The 18,942-nt window shown below is 42.5% G+C and overlaps 1 protein-coding gene across 3 annotated transcripts in view; it reads left to right on the top strand.

The window, feature by feature from the left end:
* Window positions 1-310: 310 nt before the first annotated feature.
* The window catches only part of PAG1 (phosphoprotein membrane anchor with glycosphingolipid microdomains 1), a 169,045-nt gene continuing 150,413 nt past the window's right edge, over window positions 311-18,942 (top strand). For all 3 annotated transcript variants that reach the window (XM_019549676.1, XM_019549668.1, XM_019549654.1), the window contains exon 1: window positions 311-423. The gene's annotated coding sequence lies outside the window, so the exon portion shown is untranslated. The remainder of the gene's footprint in view (window positions 424-18,942) is intronic.

Raw genomic sequence — 18,942 nt, 5'->3', positions numbered from 1 at the left:
TGTAGCATCGAAGGCGGGCCGACCCGCCGGGGTGTTTCTTGGCAGCTCTGTTATTTGCCCGCAGTCCAGAAAACCCAGCGCTGGCGTTTCCCCAGAGGCCGCCTCCAGCCTAGAAAGGAGGTTGGGACCCGCCGGGTGGGTGGGCAGAGCAAGAGCAGCGTGCTCGTAGCGGGGAGCGGTCACAGGTGCAGCGCGGTCCCGGGCAGCTCGGGCATGTCCCCGTCGCCCCCACCCCGGGGACCCGCTACGGGCAGTCTCCCCGTCCTCCTTTATGCGCCGAGCCCAAAGCTTAACTGTATTTTAACTCGAATCCTCTTTCATTCTGGCAGATTCCCGTTTGTCTCACAGCGGCATCTGTTCTTCAGCCCCGGAAGCCCTTGGAAAGGGAGCGCTGCTCTGTTTCCCCAAGCCATGCAACAAGCGGTAGGTGCGCGGGTTCTGCATGCCACATACATGTGCGGAGTGTTTCCCGCGGGGGAAGCTTAGCGGGCAGTCATACCAGAAGGATCTGCCGCTTGGAAGTTACATGCCCTAGTGTACCCAATTATCTGAATAAACAAACAGTGATTTATAGGAGCCTGAGCTGTAAAGCTTTGAATGATAGAGCTCTTTAACCTTTCTTTCTGATCTGTCCCCTGGAGATTTGGTTTTGAGGAGAGTAATAGATCATCAGTGGTGTTGAAGACTTGATTAAATTTAGAAGGGAATGGACTGAAATAACACTGAGTCATTAAGCAACAAATGAAGAAAAAGCAGCAAAAGATCTCCCCTTTTTCCCCCCAGGATCCCTCTTTCAGTTTAGTTTAATCTATAATATCATATTCTGTTTGTTTAGACTTGAATATCAATATTCTATATGATATTATAGAATAATCTATAATATCATATTCTGTTTGTTTAGACTTAGAACAAAATAAGGGTTATTTTTTATGAATCGCAGGGAGAAGTTCTTAGATGGGACACACAGATTTTAATGGCTTTATGATAATTTTTCCATTACCCCGTAACCTCTCAGCATGTTGGATTCTGTTTGCAGCAGTGGCTATTAGTGAAGTTATTGCAATAAAAACCATTCCATGCATCCAGTGCATGAATGGATGTACTATGTTGTCAAACTTATTTATGTTACATTTAAAATTCAAAAAACAAACCTAAGGTGAAAGGTGCACACCTGGAGCAAACTGAACACTAATACTTTTATAAATGAAAGTTTTACTATATTTGTGACTGAACAGATTATGAAAATCTGTAAACCATTTATTTAGAGAAGTTTCCATCTTTTTCTGTAAAAGTTGTTTGTTCATAGCTGATGTTTGTTTAAACAGGGGTCCAGCTCTTATTGAGAATCCTGGCATCTCCTTGAAGGGATGAGTGGCTTCAGCTCCTGTTTGAAATTGACTGAAATATACTTGGCACTTTACAGGATTAGTACAGGGAATTATTCTTCCGCTTAAATGCCGGTGACGGACTTGGGTATTTCAGTACAATGCTAGGTTAATATAATATAATAATTATAATATAATAATATCTTAATAATATAAGAGCTGTTGTAAAGTAAGAAATAAGGACTTGGACCTCCTGCTCATAAATAAGAGGGTGACCTGAAGTCAGTGGTATTGCTTACCTGAGTAAAGGTTGCTGGATCTGACCCTTAACTAGTTTACATTTGTTTTCTACTGCCTTTTGTAAAATTGTGTTTTCATACATTTCAAAACCCAGAGCTCCTCATAAACTTAATTGCAAGGCATCTTAATGCGAATGTGGTTTTCAGTTTATATGTTGAATCTAGAGAAATGCTGTTCCGTCCTTTAAGCTGCAAACTTAATTTACCATTTAAAATTATTTTAATTTGATAGACCACACCATCTGGATTCTAAATCTCAAAAGAAAATGCCCCATGCTCTAGAACAAACTTGTGTTTTGAACATAGCCACTGTTTTACGGCATCCACAAAAATGCAGTCAAGCTCTCCTAGCCAGCTATTTAGTGGCAGGTAGCTAATGAGCACATTTTTGTCTACGGTTGTGCATGTTTTATTGACCTACGAGGAAGTTAACAGACCTGTTCCTCGGCTCATGGAGGCTAATGGTGAAGTTCTGTTGACGTTCATGGGTGGAACAGGGTAACATTTGGGGATTGTTTTAAAGCTTTGCTGAGAGACTGGCAAATAAATGTATTTTGTTACGTGTTTGATGTATGCTTTGTAACTACGAACTCTGGGGGAAAATCGATAAGGTCAATGGACCAGGTACATTTTTAAGCATACTTTAATACCTTATGTAGTAGAAACAATGAATCCTTCAAATAATCAACAAATGTACTCCAGAGCAGCCCATGGTAAAGTCTTACATTCTACAACTGATAGCATGCATCCATACTACCATGCTTGCATAGAGTCCTTCAGTGAGATACATATGGACACAACAGTTCTCTTGAGTAATATCAATTATAGAATCAAGGCCTTAATTGCGTAAAGATATTTGCCACAATTCTGCAGACCTTTTCTCTTGTTAATCAAGTCATTCAGTGGATGGATTTATGTAGGAAGGAAAGGATTTCTGTCTGAATATTTGATTTTTATGTAGCAGCAAACCACAGTGCTATGAAGGCAATGAAAAGCAAAAGTGATGCTGTACTGAGGTTTACTTGATGATAATTAAAACTTTATACTCCCATTAATTCCCACAAGAGCCCTGCAAGGTCAGTGGGTATTAAGTATACTTTACAGAGAAGGAAGCTTGAGGCAGGAAGATAAGTGACTTGTTTAATGCCAGAAACTACAAATCAGTGAAAGAACTGAGTTTAACACCTCACAAGAGGTCTTGATTCCCAGTTCAGTGCTCGATATACCTTGAAGAGCTGTCACTTATGTTTTGTTTATTCTTGTTCATTTGTGTAATATGAATAAATGTTAAATTAAACATCAGGAACAGATTATTGGGACATGAACTTTCTACAGCCTTGATGGGTCATGTGTTAGGAATGTTCATTTTAAAAAAGATGAGGGAACAGTTCCTATGAAAGATGAAGGTCAGCAGTCCAGAAGCCTGGAAGTATGCTATACAAGAGTATAGTAGAAAAATCTCTCCATTAGTGTCATTGAATATATTTACATAATTTGAGAGTAATACTTTGATTTCAAAGAGATACATGTACCAAGTAACGTTGGGATTCCTGCCAATGGTGGCTGAGGCCATGTCTTATTGTGTGTGGGCAATAAAAATATACTTCTTGTCAAATGCTATTCTATATTACCTATTTCAGTATGTCTGGTTGTTCAGTATGTCTGTTGGTTCAGTGTGTCTGGTTGTTCCAATTCCTCAGCACTGGGTTACAATCTATTTGCTCATAGAAACTGTGAAGAAAATTAGATTCTGTTATTTTCTTTCTAATAAGAATATGGAGTTGAGAGATTAACCTAAAATGCCATTTACATAACCATCTGTGCTCCAGCATAGTTCCCTAAGATAACTCTTCCATAAGTTGTCTTCCTGAATAAGAAATGAATGGCCACAATATTATGACTGTTTTTGTGCAGGTCATTGATTTCATAGCTGTATCAAAAAATGTATGTAGGTGTAGCCTGTGTTTTAAAAATAGATGACACTTATGTATCAATGTCCATCAACCCGTGTTTCTCTCTTATGTAAATGTTTGTAGTTATAGCTTCCATTTATTTTACCTAAAACTGACAGATAATCTAAATTGACTGGGATAAAGCTACTGTCATCTCACTTCAAGATCCATTTGTTCTACCAGTGTGATAAAATAAATGTAGATGTTCCTTAATTGTGTGTAATAACAAAGAATGATTACTGTCAACAATATAACACCTTTTATCCAAATACACAACGTGCCCTATCAACTTTTACCAACAGATATATAATAGGTTTCAAAATAGCAGTTGTTTTATGGTACAGGGCAATGTCTTAACTCTTCAGCTGAGACTGTGAAGCCAGTCATAGAGGTATTAGAGACGAATCCAATGTCAGTATTGCTCCAGATCAGGGAAGGTCTGAGAACATTGAAAGAATTGGCTCACTCCTTCAGTTGCCTTGGGATTCATACGAAGTGCCTAATTTTCCTGCAGTTTAGCAATCTGTGCCCAGTGTGCTTCGCTCCAAATCCCTGCTTTTTGAAGAAAGCATGTAGAGGAAGATCCAGGAAGGAAGTGAAGCGCAGAACCTTTTAAAAAAAATATTTTCTTCCCTCCAGGAGCCTAATCCAATACCACTGAAATTGAGATACTGAACATGTCTAAATGAGATGCTACAAGCACAAAAGACTAATTCTAGTGCGCATTAGTGTGGCGGGAAAAACCCATGTTAATGCACAGTAGAATTACTCTATTGCATGCACCAGCTCTAATGCTCAGTAGTACCGATTACAGCATATTAAGTTTAGTAACAGGAATTCCTGTTACTAAACTTAATACACCATAATTATGGTGCATTAATGAACGAGTAGACGCACGTGCTATGACTCACTTCATTGAACATTGGATCAGTCCCTGTAGATGGCTGAAAAGGGCATGTGTGTGTCCACACATGCATGCATGAGCACACATATAAAATTCAGTAGAAATTTTCGCAAATCTGAAAACCTCCTGTTATGTTTTGTAGAGGTCTGTTTTCAATCTTCAAGCTTCCATTCAATTATTTTCAAAAAACTAATTTCAAAATTGTTGGTATCAGCAAAATGATTCAACCAGGTGCCTTTGTTGAGAAGAAGGCTAACGGCATAATAAACTGCATTAATAGGAGTGTTGCTAGCAGACCGAGAGAAATGATTATTCCGCTCTACATGGCACTGGTGAGGTTGCATCTGGAGTACAGTGTCCAGTTTGGGCCCTGCGCTACAGAAGGGGTGTGGTCAGACTGGAAAGAATCCAGTAGAGAGCAGTGAAAATGGTTAAGAGCTGGGGCACATGACTTACAATCCCTGCTGATCCTGATTTACCCTGATAAAAAGTTGCAAATTCTCTGGTAAAAATTGTAAATTCTGATAAAACCCCCAAAATCCATTATTAAAATTAAAGCTCCACCCCCACCATCTCCCCTGGCCCTAGAGGTGCCCCTCACTCTCCCCACAACAGCCCCAAATACAGGCGCACAGACATGCACGCACATACACGCCAACAGGTAAGTGTGTTGAGGGGAAGAGAAGATGCTGGAGGGGCAGATAGAGAATGGGGGGGAGTTTGTTCCCGCTCCCAGGTACAGGGCTGGGGGGGCAAGGGCAGCAGTGCCCCTCTGAAGGCTGCACACAAGCTACCCAGGGTGGGGGTGGCTTGCATGCAGCAGCCACCATCGCCACCACCTTCTCCACCTCTGCCGTGCCCTACACTGCTTGCCTGCGGAGCTGTGTGGCCAGCCATGGGAAGGCAGCTTGGGGCATGGAAGCAGCAGCGGCCACAGTGAGGTAGTGGTGGCTCTGCAAGCAAGCGGAGCAGCCGGCTAGGGAGGAATGGAGCCTAGCATGCAGCAGCTGCCACCACTGCCACGTCCCACCCTGCCTTCCCACAACCAGCTGCATGGCCTGGTGGGCAAGTTCTACAGCCACACAGCTTTGCAGGCAAGTGCCACAGGGCACAACAGAGGTGACGGTGGTATGGTGGCAGCCACCACATGCGAGACTGTGCCCCCCAGCCAGCCAGCCGAGTGGCTTGTGTGCAGCCCATGGAGGGGCACCATTGCCCTGAGCCACTTGCCTGTAGAGCCATGCAGCCAGCCACAGGAAGACAGCATGGGGCATGGCAGCTGTGGTGGTGGCTATTGTGTGCGAGACCCCCCCCAGCCCACTCAGCCAGCTGCGCCACTTGTCTACAGAGCCACCGCCACCTTGCTGGTGCCCCCGCTGCCATGCTGCTTTCATGTTGCCAGCTGCATGGCTCCACAGTCAAGTGAAGTGGGGCACAGCAGCAGTGGGCGGGGTGGTGGCAGCCACTGCAGGGTTGCTCCGGTTTCACGCACTGCCAGCTGGGCAGCCACTTAGGGCTTCCCCCAATACCTCACTACTCTCTGCTGGAGTGCCCAGCCAGCAGCACGTGGAATGCATCTCAGCTCCTCCATGCCCTTAAGGGAAGCTGCACATGGAGGCGCTGAAGCAGGTTGGGCTAATCAAGCCTCTCATGTTCCATGTGTAGCCAGCCGGGTGCTCTGTGTTTTTCCCCAACACCTCCCTGATCCCTCAGCCCCCAGCCAGCTTCCCCCCAGCCCCATCCAATCCCCACTTACCTTACAGACTCAAGAAGGAAAGTGAGCCTGACCCAAGCCTTAGGACTGACTAAAAGCCTCAGGCTCTGCCCTTCCCCCTCTCCCTCCCCTCCCGCTGTCCCTCTGGGCAGGGCTGGGGCTTTCCCACCTTTTTTGAAAGCAGCTCTTGCAGGCTGGAACTCTGTCACTTGCAGAGCTCTTTGCAAAAGCAGGACATCCACAGGTTTCCCTGATAAAAACGGGATATCCATGGTTTTCTCTGTTTTTCCATGGGAAATGGAAAACCCAGATCTCTGCTTTTGAGGAAAGGCTGAGGAAACCTGGCTTATTTAGTTTTAGAAGAAAAGACGGAGGGTGAATTTAATAGCAGCCTTTCAACTGCCTGACAGGTGGTTCCAAAGAGGATGGAGCTACACTGTTATCAGTGGTGGCAGAACAAGGAGCAATGGTATCAAGTTGCAGCAAGGGAAGTTAATCTTAGAGATTAGGAAAAACTTTCTCATGATGACAGCAGTAAAGCAGTATAACAGGTTACCCAGAGAGCTTGTGGAATCTCCATCTCTGGAAGTTTTTAAGACATGGATAGACAAGACCTTGGCTGGAATGATCTAGTTGGAGATGATATTGCTTTGAGCAGGGGTTTGGAGTAGATCAGGGTGGGCAAGATCCAGCCTGTGGGCCAGATCTGGCCTGCTCTAGACTCCATTTCCCAGCAGCCCCTGTGGCAGTAGATCCTTTTGGCGGCCGCTGCTGCACTAAGCCCTTTTCCACTGGATGCAGCTCCTCTGGACCTACCTTGGTTTGTCTGCCTCACACCCCTCACAGGGCATGGGACCTGCACAGGCAGGGTACACAGCCAGGAAGCTGGGATGAGACTGCAGCCAGGAGCAAGATGGGCTGGCAGGACCGAGAAGACCCCAGGATAGAGTGAGGCTGGGGTTCGCACATCTGTCTGCATACCAAGATCCCAACCTTGGCCCCAGCCCCGCTCCATCACTGCCACAAGTTCCTGGGGTCTCCGCCAGGGGGATGCACCCATTTTGCTCTTGGCTGCAGTCCCAACCCAGCTTCATGGCCATGCACCCTGTCCACACAGGTCCCGGCCCCTGTCAGTGTGTGTGGGGAGGATAGACTGGGGTGCCCAGGCACCGGCTCTCGTCCAGTGGTGGCAGCTAGAAGGAGTCACTGCCATGGGGGCTGCTTGGAAATGGAGTCTGCCACAGGCTGGATCCACCATTTTGCCCACCCCTGGACTAGATGGGCAAAGGATTTTCTATGAGTCTATGAAAATGATCCAATAACTGCAAAATTAAAATGAAAAATAACTGCATTTATGTACGTGGACATGAATATGTTGTCCAGACAACTGGCAGACTAACTTTTTTGTTTTGTTCTTTGGATTATAAATTGAAAAGTTTTTGCATATTGAAACAAAGGTTTTACCCTTGGATGAATGTGTGGCATTATAATGCTCTGAAAGTAAGGAATTATACAGACAGGGGAATAATACACTGTTGGATGCTAAAACAATTTTTCAGGGTAGCTTTTAGGTGTTTAGATTCTTTGTTTGAGAGAGTTCAATAGTCATTTATTAATAAAACTTCAGATTTAACTTCGTAACCTGTATAGGCAGTCAGCCAAACTGGCTCATGTACGGTTATACTGTACCATTAAAAAGGTATTAAAAAAGCTATTCAGCTTTGGATCTATTCATCTGGGAATTTACTTATAAATAATTGATAATCCACTGAAACAAAATCTCTTCATTACTTCTTGGAATGATCACCTCTTGTGCTCATTGTTCTTTTGAGATTCACAGGGAGAAAAAGGTAGTGCTTTAATTAAGGTGGAAGTCAGCTTGTATTCCTTGCAAAAGGCACCCAATACAGCATAAATGAAATGCATGTCAAAGGATAAATATTTTATTGTCCTGTGGAGAAATGTATTGTTTTGGTGTATGAGAAGAACCATTTGGACACTGTATTTAAGCCTTCTTTTCATAATACTGCAGGACTAGTTCTTATGATGGATTCTTAATCGATGAAATACTTATGTCAAATACTCAGTAATATAATACATCAAATAAAGGATTTAGTTGGTGTGCTAAAGCAATTGTAATTGCAATATTAGGGCCTAAATTTGGAAATTATTACTACTGTGAAGAATCTTTCCTCACAAGTAGTTCATTTGATTACAATTAGGGATGCACCAATAGAGATTTTTGGGGCTGATACCGATAGCCGATTTTTAAAGAGGCATATCGGCTGATACTGATCCGATTTCTGATACCAGCCCAGCGGCTTGGAGAGCTGCATGCAGCTGGTAAGTCTGGTGTGGTGGAAAGGGAGTGGGGAGGGAAGGGGCATGGGGGATGCAGATCAAGGTCCATGCAGTGAGGGAGGATTGGGGCTGGGGCAGAGGCTGGGGCAAGTGCATGGCTTGTCTGGGGGCATTGGGGCTGCTTGTCCAGGAGCTGATGGTCGGCAGCTCCTGCCTCTGCTCCCACCACTCGTCTAGGAGGACATGGGGGAGGAGGAGCATTTGCCCATAGGTCTGGGGGCATTGGGGCTGCTTGTCCAGGAGCTGATGGTCGGCAGCTCCTGCCTCTGCTCCCACCACTCGTCTAGGAGGACATGGGGGAGGAGGGGCATTTGCCCATAGGTCTGTGCAGGGCAGCCCCTGGATCTGTGCAAAGTGGGGTGGGAAGAGCCCCACGCAGCCCATGCCCCAGCCTGCCCCACCCCATCCCACCCCAATGCAGATCCAGGGCCACATGCCCTCTCCCCCCATGTCCTCCCAGATGAGTGGTGGGAGCAGCAGTGGGAGCTGCCAGACCAGTCGCTCCTGGATGAGCAGCATGCAGCAATGGGAGCCACACCCCATCTCCCGTGCCCCTAGACAAGCTGCAGCTCCGTCCTGCACCTGCCTCGCATTGGCTAGGCAGCCCTTGCCCCAGCCCCAGCCCTAGTCCTCCCTCCTTCACGGGGGCCTTGATCTGTCCTCCCCGTACCCCTTCCCTCCCCTTCCACCACACCAGACTTACCAGCTGCATGCAGCTCTCCAAGCTGCCAGGCTGTGCTCCTTGCTACCTATGTGCTGTGCTGCACCTGTGCATGCACACAGGAATCTATCAGTGAAATTATCAGCCACATCAGGCTGATTTCTGATACAATCAATTTTCTTTATATCAGTGTTGATCCAATATCAGACCAATGTATTGGTGTACTTCTAATTACAATGGAACAATTTTTATGAGCAATGATACCCCACATGAGTAAGGTTTACAGGATTGGGACCTTATTTCAGTCAAATAATAATTAAAATTCCTTTTTGCTGAAAGCCTTTTTAGTGTCTAAACTTAATAAAGTATATTTGTGATCTAATTTAGCAATTTATGTTATATTCATAGGAAAAAAATTGCACGGCTATAATCAAATAAGGTCATCTTATTGATGACTTTATTATTTTAAAGTTCTTTGCCAAGGTTTTGGGGGATCATTAAGGCTCTTAAATTTTGCTATCAATTTAATATTCTATCTACTGTTAATGTACAGGAAATAAGTGTTCAGGTCACATAATAAAGAAAGGACCCTAACAATTCTTATGGATACTTTAGTGTAAGGTTCCAGAAGTTACTTTTATTTAATTAAAAAGTGAAAGCTTTGTCTATATGCAGTATCCAGTTGACAGTAAATCTTATGGAGTAACAAAAACATAAATCCCAGATTTTAATTTCAGGCTTCACAGCTCCAGCTCTTCTGCCTATCTTTGCTCTCCTGCAAAGGAGTATATCTACGCTCTCCTCTGGATTTGTACCTTTAAAATATATTGTTTTTAATCAAAAGAAAAAAGAAAATAATACCTATCTATTAAAATAATATATGTTCTACTTTGCATGAAGAAAAATAAGACTCTCATATCACTTCAAACAAATAAAAAGATTGAGCTGTCCACCAGACAGGGCATACCATGCTTTTATTGTAGCAGAGCTCTAGAATGTTAGTTCCTAGCATCGTGGTCAGGATGCCTACTTCTATATCCAATAAAAAAATTGATCAGAAATAAATATGAATTCTATTATTGAATTCAGTTTATCAGTTGAAAAATCCTGAAGAGGAGAAAGACCTAAGTATGCAAGTTGATCACTTGGTAATGATAAGCTTCCAATGAGATCCAATCAAAAAAGGCAATTACGATTCTAGAATGCATCAGTCACAGTATCTTCAGTAGAGATAAGGAAGTATTAAAACCCTTTTATAAAGCACTGATAAGACCTCATCTAAATACTGGGTATGGTTCTAATCAGGTCTATTCAACAAAGCTGAACTCAGATTGGGGGTGGGGGTTGGTTGTAGCTGTGTTGGTCTACGGACATAAGAAGGCAAGGTTTTTTGACTACATGTGATATCTTTTATAAGACCAACTGAGTAAGTCTTCTAGGTGGACCATAATAAGGCTGGCATGTTGTGGGGCCATTTGGGGCCTATAGCTGGAGGAAGCCATAGTCTGGAGGAAGTGTTGGTTATTGAGCTATGACCCACCTAGAGGACTTCCTCATGAACTGCACCATCAAACCCTTAATATGCCTGAGATACATAGATGACATCTTCATCATTTGGACTGAAACCCTGCAGTCTCTGATTGATTTCTACCAAAAACTCAACAATCATTACCCCTCCATCAGAGTATCACTTGAATACTCTAATACCAGCATTTCCTATTTGGACACCATGTTCAATATCCAAGATGGTAAAATTCAAACCACCATGTATAAGAAACCCAGAGACCAGCATACATATCTACACAGAACCATCAATCACCCCAAACACACCAAAAAAGCTGTAATATACAGCCAGGCTCTTCAAGACCATCGAATTTGCAGCGAGGAGAATACCTGTGACCACCACTTCACTAATCTCAAAAGAACCTTCAGCCAACAAGTAGGCCTGTGCAAATAGGGAAGTATTTGATTCAGATTCAGATTCAGCAGATAGTGATTCGATTCGGATTACTGTCCTGAATCAATTTGGTCGAATAGACTTTGGAAGATTTGGCACTGATTCAGAGAGATTCGGAGATTTGGGCATCGAGTATAATGGAGAATTACTGAGAGACCTATAACTTTGCCTTTTTTTGGCTGATTCAGGTAAACCATGCAGGGACAGAAGCCCCTTCTGAGGACATGAAGCATGCCAAGTTTCAAGGAGATAATTGCAGGGGTTTCTGGGAAACTGTACCTTAAATGGATGAAAGCTAAATTTGTGTCGTGTGTGTGTTAAAGCAGATCTGGATGAAAACAGCAGGGATGGTAGCCCCTTCTGAGGGCATGAGGCCTGCCAAGTTGCATGGAGATAGGTGCAGAGGTTTCACTGCCAGGGAAAACATAGCTTCAGCCTTTTTTTCCCCGTTCTCTTCCCCCCACCCTCCCCTCTGCTTCACCTCTTTGCCTCACTTCTTGTCTTTCTAATTCTACCTATTTACATGTTCACTGACATCCTGCCACACTTTTAGCTCACATAGGTTCCTAGTTGTGTTACAGGACCTCCATCTAACTCAGGAAGTTGCATGGAGATAGGTGCAGAGGTTTCACTGCCAGGGAAAACATAGCTGGGCCTCCTCATCTCTTCCCCCCACCCTCCCCTCTGCTTCACCTCTTTGCCTCACTTCTTGTCTTTCTAATTCTACCTATTTACATGTTTACTGACATCCTGCCACACTTTTAGCTTCTTTCATTTCTTGGAGACTCAGAACAGCAGAGACTCCCCACGCCTGAAGGAGGGTGCCTGTGCCTGAAAGCTTGTCAATTTTTTTCCAACTACTCGGTCTAATAAAAGATATCACATCTACTCAAAGAATCTTGCCTGAACTCAGATTGGAACACATGTAGAGGAGAGCTAGGATAATGAGTGAAACTGAGGAGATTAGAGAGACTATCAGACAGAGGAGAAGAAAAGAGCTTAGCTTCTTAGCAAAATGAAGGTTTAGAAGAGATAGGGTTCCTCTGTCTAAATATATTAGGAAGGGAAAAGAATGAATTAAACTAAAGGACAGTGTACTGTAAGAACAAGTAGGTATACACTGGCTGCAAATAAATTTTAAGCTGGAAATTAGTAGACTTTTAACCGTTAGAACACTGAGGTTTTAGATTAGCCTTCCTGTAGGAGTTGTTGGGGCTAGAAACTTGACTAGTTTTAAATTGGATCTTGATTTATTCATGAAAAGGGCTACATGATGATATTCCTTGGGACAGAAGGTGACTGGACTTGAAGACCCAGTAAGTTCCTTCCAGTCCTAAGATGCTAGGAGAGGGTTCATATTGTTAGTTTTTGAAGATTAACTGCTCTGGGAGATCTTTAAGCTTATTTTTCCAGATTGCTGACTTGAAGTATTGTTTTGAGGGCAGGGAAGTATCCTGTTCTCTGTAACCTCTTTCTCTATCCAGTCACCCCCTTCCTGCTAACTACATGCTCTTCTTTTGGTTCCCAACATAATATTTGATTCTGCAAATATTTTCTCAGCTGGATATTTTTATGGGTAAATACAAAATATAGCTTGGCCCATTTCTGTAGTCAGGTTGAAGTTTTGCTTGTAATCTTTAAACAGTGCTGTTGGGCAGCAGGATCAAGTCTTATGTACTTTAGAGAGCAGACTGCTGTCAATGAACAGCCAATGTGGTTGTACTCTTCTGGGACAATGCAGATTAGAAAATATGAGAGAGCCAGAAAAAAAAAAATTCTCTGTTCAGGAGAAACTTAATGTGAAAAGGTCTTCCTGATCTGCCGGATTCCATGAATCCTGAGGAATGTTATAAAATCTCCTTCTTTGAGAGAGCTTTTCCAACATAAGGGAAAATATTCATGAAGTCATCTGTCTACTATGTTCTACCACCTGTTCAAAATCAAACAAATTCAACTTCATCTAAGCAGAGCTTTGTTCTGCCCCAAAAGTGAAGAGCCAGAGGCTCTGTGGCAAAAATGTAGCTATTAGTGGACCTCAGGCTGTTCACTAGATAGTATGCAGATATTCTGGTGAGAAGCAGTTACAGGCAACCCCCGCTTAACGCTCTTAATCGGTTCCGGAAAAAACGAGTGTTAAGCGGACATGTGCTAAGCAAAACCCATTTGCCTATAGAAATTAATATAAATAAATATACTTGGTTCTGCTACTTCTCACCACCCTTCCCTGCCCAGCTGCTGTGGCATCACCTGCTGCCCCGCTGGTCCTGGTCTGGGGGCTGGCCTGAGCCCTGCACTCCTTCCGCCCCACTGGCTTGGACCCTGCATTTCTGCTGCCCCGCCAGCCTGGGCCCTGCACTCCTGCCACTTGCCCCTTCTCACCGCTGCCACTGCTTCTCCCCACCCCCCCTCCGGCCACTCCAGCACTATGTGTCAGAGACGAACCTGTGCTGCTTGCTGTCCTATCTTGGGCCCCACTGGCCCTGGCTCCGGGTACCGGCCCAGGTTCCATGCTCACAGCCCCCGCCCCTTCTCAACATCCCCTCTTGCTGAAACTGCTCTGGGTGAGCATTTGTCCATGCCCATGTTTGTATCCATGGACTAAAAAAAGTTGCTTAACCCTATGCTGTTGTGATTACTACTTCCCTTCCCATACATGCTGGAATAGCTGCTACATGAGGGCTTTTTCAACAGCCATGCTGAAAACAGTCCTTTGAAACTTAGGGACAAATTTCATTCTTTTTCACTGTAGTGAAATAGAGCTCATTTATGTGGATGGAGTAGATTTGCTCCTAGATGAATCAATAATGTAGCAAATTTGTTGTGCTAGGTAAAGTGCAAGTATCAACATCCAAATAACTAGGATAATCTTGTTACAAAAACCAGAAGCACCATATGTAGCTGAATATGATAGTTATCAAGTACACAGATTTTGTAGAATACTTTCACCCTTGGTAAATAATTTAAACTTTCACTTCAAGCAGTGTTATAAGTCCAGATGTGAATGTATCACTGGCTCCCAGCTGTGAACAAAAATGTGACTTTTTTTCACTTCATGCAATTTATGTATAGTTTCCAAATAGAGCCTGTAAAATATTCCTTCATATTACACACAAGTGGTAAATCAAAGTAGTACATTGCTTGGTAATGATTCTGCTTTAGAAAATACATTGTTTGGATCTAACTTAGCATATAGGTTGGTTTAATTAAATTTAGCATTATTGGAGATTAAGTTGTTAAATGTAAGATAATTGAGCAGACAGTGGGCTACTTTGGGGCTAGGTTGTTTTTAGATTAATAATTTGTTACTTTGAAATATTAAGATCTGATTGTCAATGGAGAGGGGAAAGGAAATGCAGAAAAAGTACACTGGATATTAAAAGCTTGTTTTACACTTCAAGGAACTGTAAAACTGTTGTATCATGTAAAAATTTTGTAAGGAAGGAAATTTGTGGTTCAGTCTTTCAAAACCATGAAAAATGAATTAACACATTAGAAATAACTCAGAGTTGTGCAATATTGATTTGCACAGAAAATGGCTGAGGTATTTGGAAAGGAACATAACATTAGACATTTTAATTTTGTTTTTAATGTTTGATTGTAACATGAAGTTATTTTATAGTTCAATTTTTCTCAGAGTATTAGCTGTCCTAATTGGCTGCCTTACAGCACTAAGCCATTTGAAGTGCATACAGGTTTGAAGCTATAACTGGAGTCTAATTTAGCTGTGTCATAGAACAGTATTTTAAAAAATTAGCATGATAGGTTGTGTTGTAATGCATGGTTTCCTATTGGTGATGGTATTCTTCTCCCACCTTTTGGTAGCCAGAGACCATTTGAATACTGGATATTTCTTTTAAGTCTTCACTGTGTTACATATCCTGGACAGGCATGTCTGCCAGGCATGGTTAGAATAAGTTCTTTACATCTACAGTTAAGTGAAGCCTATAGAGAGCATTTCCTGACTGATTTGTTAGTTAATTCTGTTGCCCTTATTACTCTCCTGATGTGTCCAGTCATGAGGCTGTTCTGTACTGATTAATTTTCAGTTCAAGGCAAAAATAATTTGTGACATTATTTGAAACTTTAAAATTACTAAACCAAAGTCAGCTTATTACAAGAATCAAAGAGTCATTGTATTTAGTTAAAAGTGTATCCAGAAATTTTTGTTTGTATGTTGCACATTTATTTTTATTACTTAGCTATCCAGATGTGTCAAATATGTTGAAAATAGGTTAATTATTGCCTTTATTATATTGCCAGAGATTTAAACTTTTTTGAAAACTTTTACTTACAAGAAATTGAATATATGAAATCCATAAGGTTCTTGGGAAATGTTTTTTTACCCCGGTATTTAATATAAATGTGTACTGCAGTGGGTTCCACCTGACTGGGAAATCTTAATGCATAGTTTGTTCTCCCCCTTCAGTTATTACCTCAAGAGGAGAACCCACTTTATTTAAGTGGAAGCAAGATTTCGTTCTCTGATATTTGCATTTCTTGAAATGATGGCTAAATTTCATAACCTTAATTCATATGCATCGTTCTATTTGAATTTTCATGGATTGATCTTGATGTCCATAGTTTTTTACTCAGTCCATAGCCATAAAAAAATACATAAACCTTCCATTGAACAAAGGAAAAAAAAAGATTAAATAGGGGCAAATGTTGGAGAAATTGTGGTAAAAAGATATTTAATCTATATTTGGGCACATCTGCTTATCAGAGTACTGGGACATGATTCAGAACCTGCCATTATGGATTGCTTGGTATTTACTACCAAATGATCCTTTGGTAATTCTCTTAATGCTGTTTAGTGAAATAGACATATTCAGAGAAATAAAGAATTAATCCATGATCTGCTTGTAGCTGCTAGATTACTGATAGCCTCTCCTTGGAGAAAGGCACAAATTAGAGGAATGGTCCCTGAAATTATGAGGCCTGGTTGTTATGGAAAGCTGATGCATAAATTCCTTTTCCCAACAAAATAAACAGAAGACACACAAATATTTAGCTATATGGCTAACTTCTATTCAATACTTAGATGAAATGCACAGGCTGCTAAAATTAAAAACAGAAACAACCCAGCCTCCTAGTGTTTGATGGACAAATATGGGTAAATATGAATAGTTAATATTTCAATCAATTTAATAAAATTCCTAGAAACAATACATCCTATGTGGTAAAAAGAGGCTCAGTCTGCAATATTTGAATAGCCATGTAATGGAGCATTTACTAATAAGAGACCACTAGTTGACAGAACTTCCCAAAGGGCTGATGTAGGACTGTTTTATGATGATACTGTTACCTAAAGCTGTTGTCTTCCATTTTTGCTGCAGGGTATTGGGTTTCCTATATTTGGGTGTTATACCTGAGCCCAGATTTCTCATCTAAATGTGGCTGCAGCTAATTTCTCCTTCAAGGAAAAGTAGCCCTCAATAAACCTTAGCTGGTTTGACACCTACTAGAATCTAGGCAATGACTTGTCTTGAGTTTGAGTGGAATTTGATTATGTTTCTCTGCAATGCAAAATGCTCATTGCTATAATGTTTGTGGTTGCTAATCACATCTAGGAGCCCAGCTGAAAATAATTAGACTAGCATTCAGATTTTAGTTAGGCAAGCTCAGTTTTTTAATGTATTTTTCATAATTGTTTAGAAAGTTAATAGGATTACAAATCATTGTGCCACAAATATAAAAAATATTACAGATGTAGCATGTAAGACATGCACCTTCAGAATTTATAAGCACAAGGACAACAGTTTGAAAATGTAGTTATGAGGAAACTGTATTTTAAGGCTTTGATTTATCATGCTCTTCTCCCCCCACCAAGGATCTAACTGAATTAAATGGCCAGTTCCCTCTGAATTTCAATCTTCACACTTAGATGTCTTTGGGAATCATATCTGATAGTACCTAGAGGCCTTAATCTCTAATATGGTACCAAACGTGAAGTACCATTATGTTAGGCACCTACAATTATGGATTAAGATTATCTCTGCCCTGGCAGAGTTTACAATCTACATAGACAAGACAGAGACGGAGAGGAAGTGAGGATACAGCAAAGTGTAGCAGCTTGCTTAAGGCCACATAACAAGTTAATGGAAAGCCAGAAATATAAACGAGAAGTGAAAGCCTGACGCATTGAGTCAGTGGCATAGCTCTTCCAGGGGAAAGGCCTCATCATGTCTCCTGACTTACTTAAAGGTGACCAGGAACTTTATGGCAAAACAAAGTTTTGTCAGAAAATACCTATTCATCAAACCAAAATATTTCAGAGTTGAACATCTAGTGAGCTACAATTGGGTGTTTGTTGGAGCTCTGCTTTGTTTCCTGTCAGATCTCCTGGTGGACTGCTAGGGAACCTGGTCTACATTAACCCATCGTGCAGGCTGCTGTGGAGCTTGGGACCACAGAACTTCCAGGAGCCTGTGGGCCTGGCCTGTAAGCTAGGAACCTGGAGATCCCGGGACAGGTTTTCAGAGTTCATAGTCCCAGAGCAGTCCAGATGATGGAACTGTCCAGGCTTCTAGGCTGTGCAGTTGCAGGGCAGGCTTGCCATGTGGACTGTGCCGGAGGCAAGGACCCCAGGGCTTCTAAGTTACCTGTCTTAGTGGTGGAAGCTTCCAACCTCTGGGAGCCCTGGCTTTAGATGTGGTTCGACTCCCTGTAGAAGTCAGTGAGCCAGTGGGCTATCTTGGCCTGTTTGGCCACACGGGCTATATCTACCTGTGCAATTAATTCTAAGCAATAAAAACTCCAGAGCAGTTTGAGCCAGAGTAAACTATTCCTGGGTGTAGCATCTACATGTGTGCCCAAAACAGCAGCAAATTAAGCCATGGTGGAGCAGTTTATGCCAGAGCTGCTCCTGTCCTGCTCTGCCCCCAGCTCCAGGTGGTGGTGTCAGGCAGCAGAGGGGCTGGCTAGGGTATGAGGGTATGAGGCTGAAAGTGCAGAGCCTTGTGGGTAGGCAGCAGGCAGGAGTCTCGCCCCTACTGGCTGGGCATAATGTATGCCTGCAGTCAGAATCCACAAATGCATTTAATCGTACTTAGTTACTTTTTGTTACTCCAGCTAAAATAGTACTGCCCCTGACAGTATTGTCTTATGGCGGTGTTAATTAGTTTACTGTAGCCGGGTACCGTTGCACATATAGGTGGTGCTGCTTTACTTTGCAGCTCATTAGTCGACTCCACAGCAAAATGCACATGTAGACATGGCCACAGTGTGGTTGCCCTGGATCTCTGGAGCCTGGAAGTCTTGTCAGTTTCTGAATAAGGTTGACATGATATTTGTCAGTCCTGTACTGAGTAAGCAGTGAGACTGTCTCATTGCTTTTATCCTTTAGTAGGCAGTCATGAAATTAACAAGTATCATGTCAACTTCACTCAGTAGCAGCTGGGTGCCAAGGACCATATTTCATTTCATAAACACCATGTGTCAGAATTTCCTGAAAGAGTATCTTCTGAGACTTCTCTTTTGCAGGAATATTTTAAAAACAATTGTTGCTCATCTCAGCTTGGATTTAAATGAAATTTCAATGTGCACTTTTACGTGTGCTCTGTGGGTGGGGTGTCAGTGCTTTACTTAGAGTGGCTCTGAGAGATGCTCTAATTAAAGCAACACAATGTCTCGTGTATCAGTCCCCACACTTTAAAATGGTGGCAGGGACACTCGAACTAAAGCTCATTCAACGAGCTTTAATTCAAGTGCCCCGCCACCATTTTTAAGTGCGGGGATGCTGATACATGAGATACAGGAGGCTGCTGGAG

The sequence above is a fragment of the Crocodylus porosus genome, unplaced genomic scaffold, assembly GCF_001723895.1.
Source record: "Crocodylus porosus isolate Cpor-Errol unplaced genomic scaffold, CroPor_comp1, whole genome shotgun sequence".
NCBI lineage: Eukaryota > Metazoa > Chordata > Crocodylia > Crocodylidae > Crocodylus > Crocodylus porosus.
The sequence above is the reverse complement of the archived record's forward strand: the minus strand, read 5'-3'. Positions and strand labels throughout refer to the sequence as shown.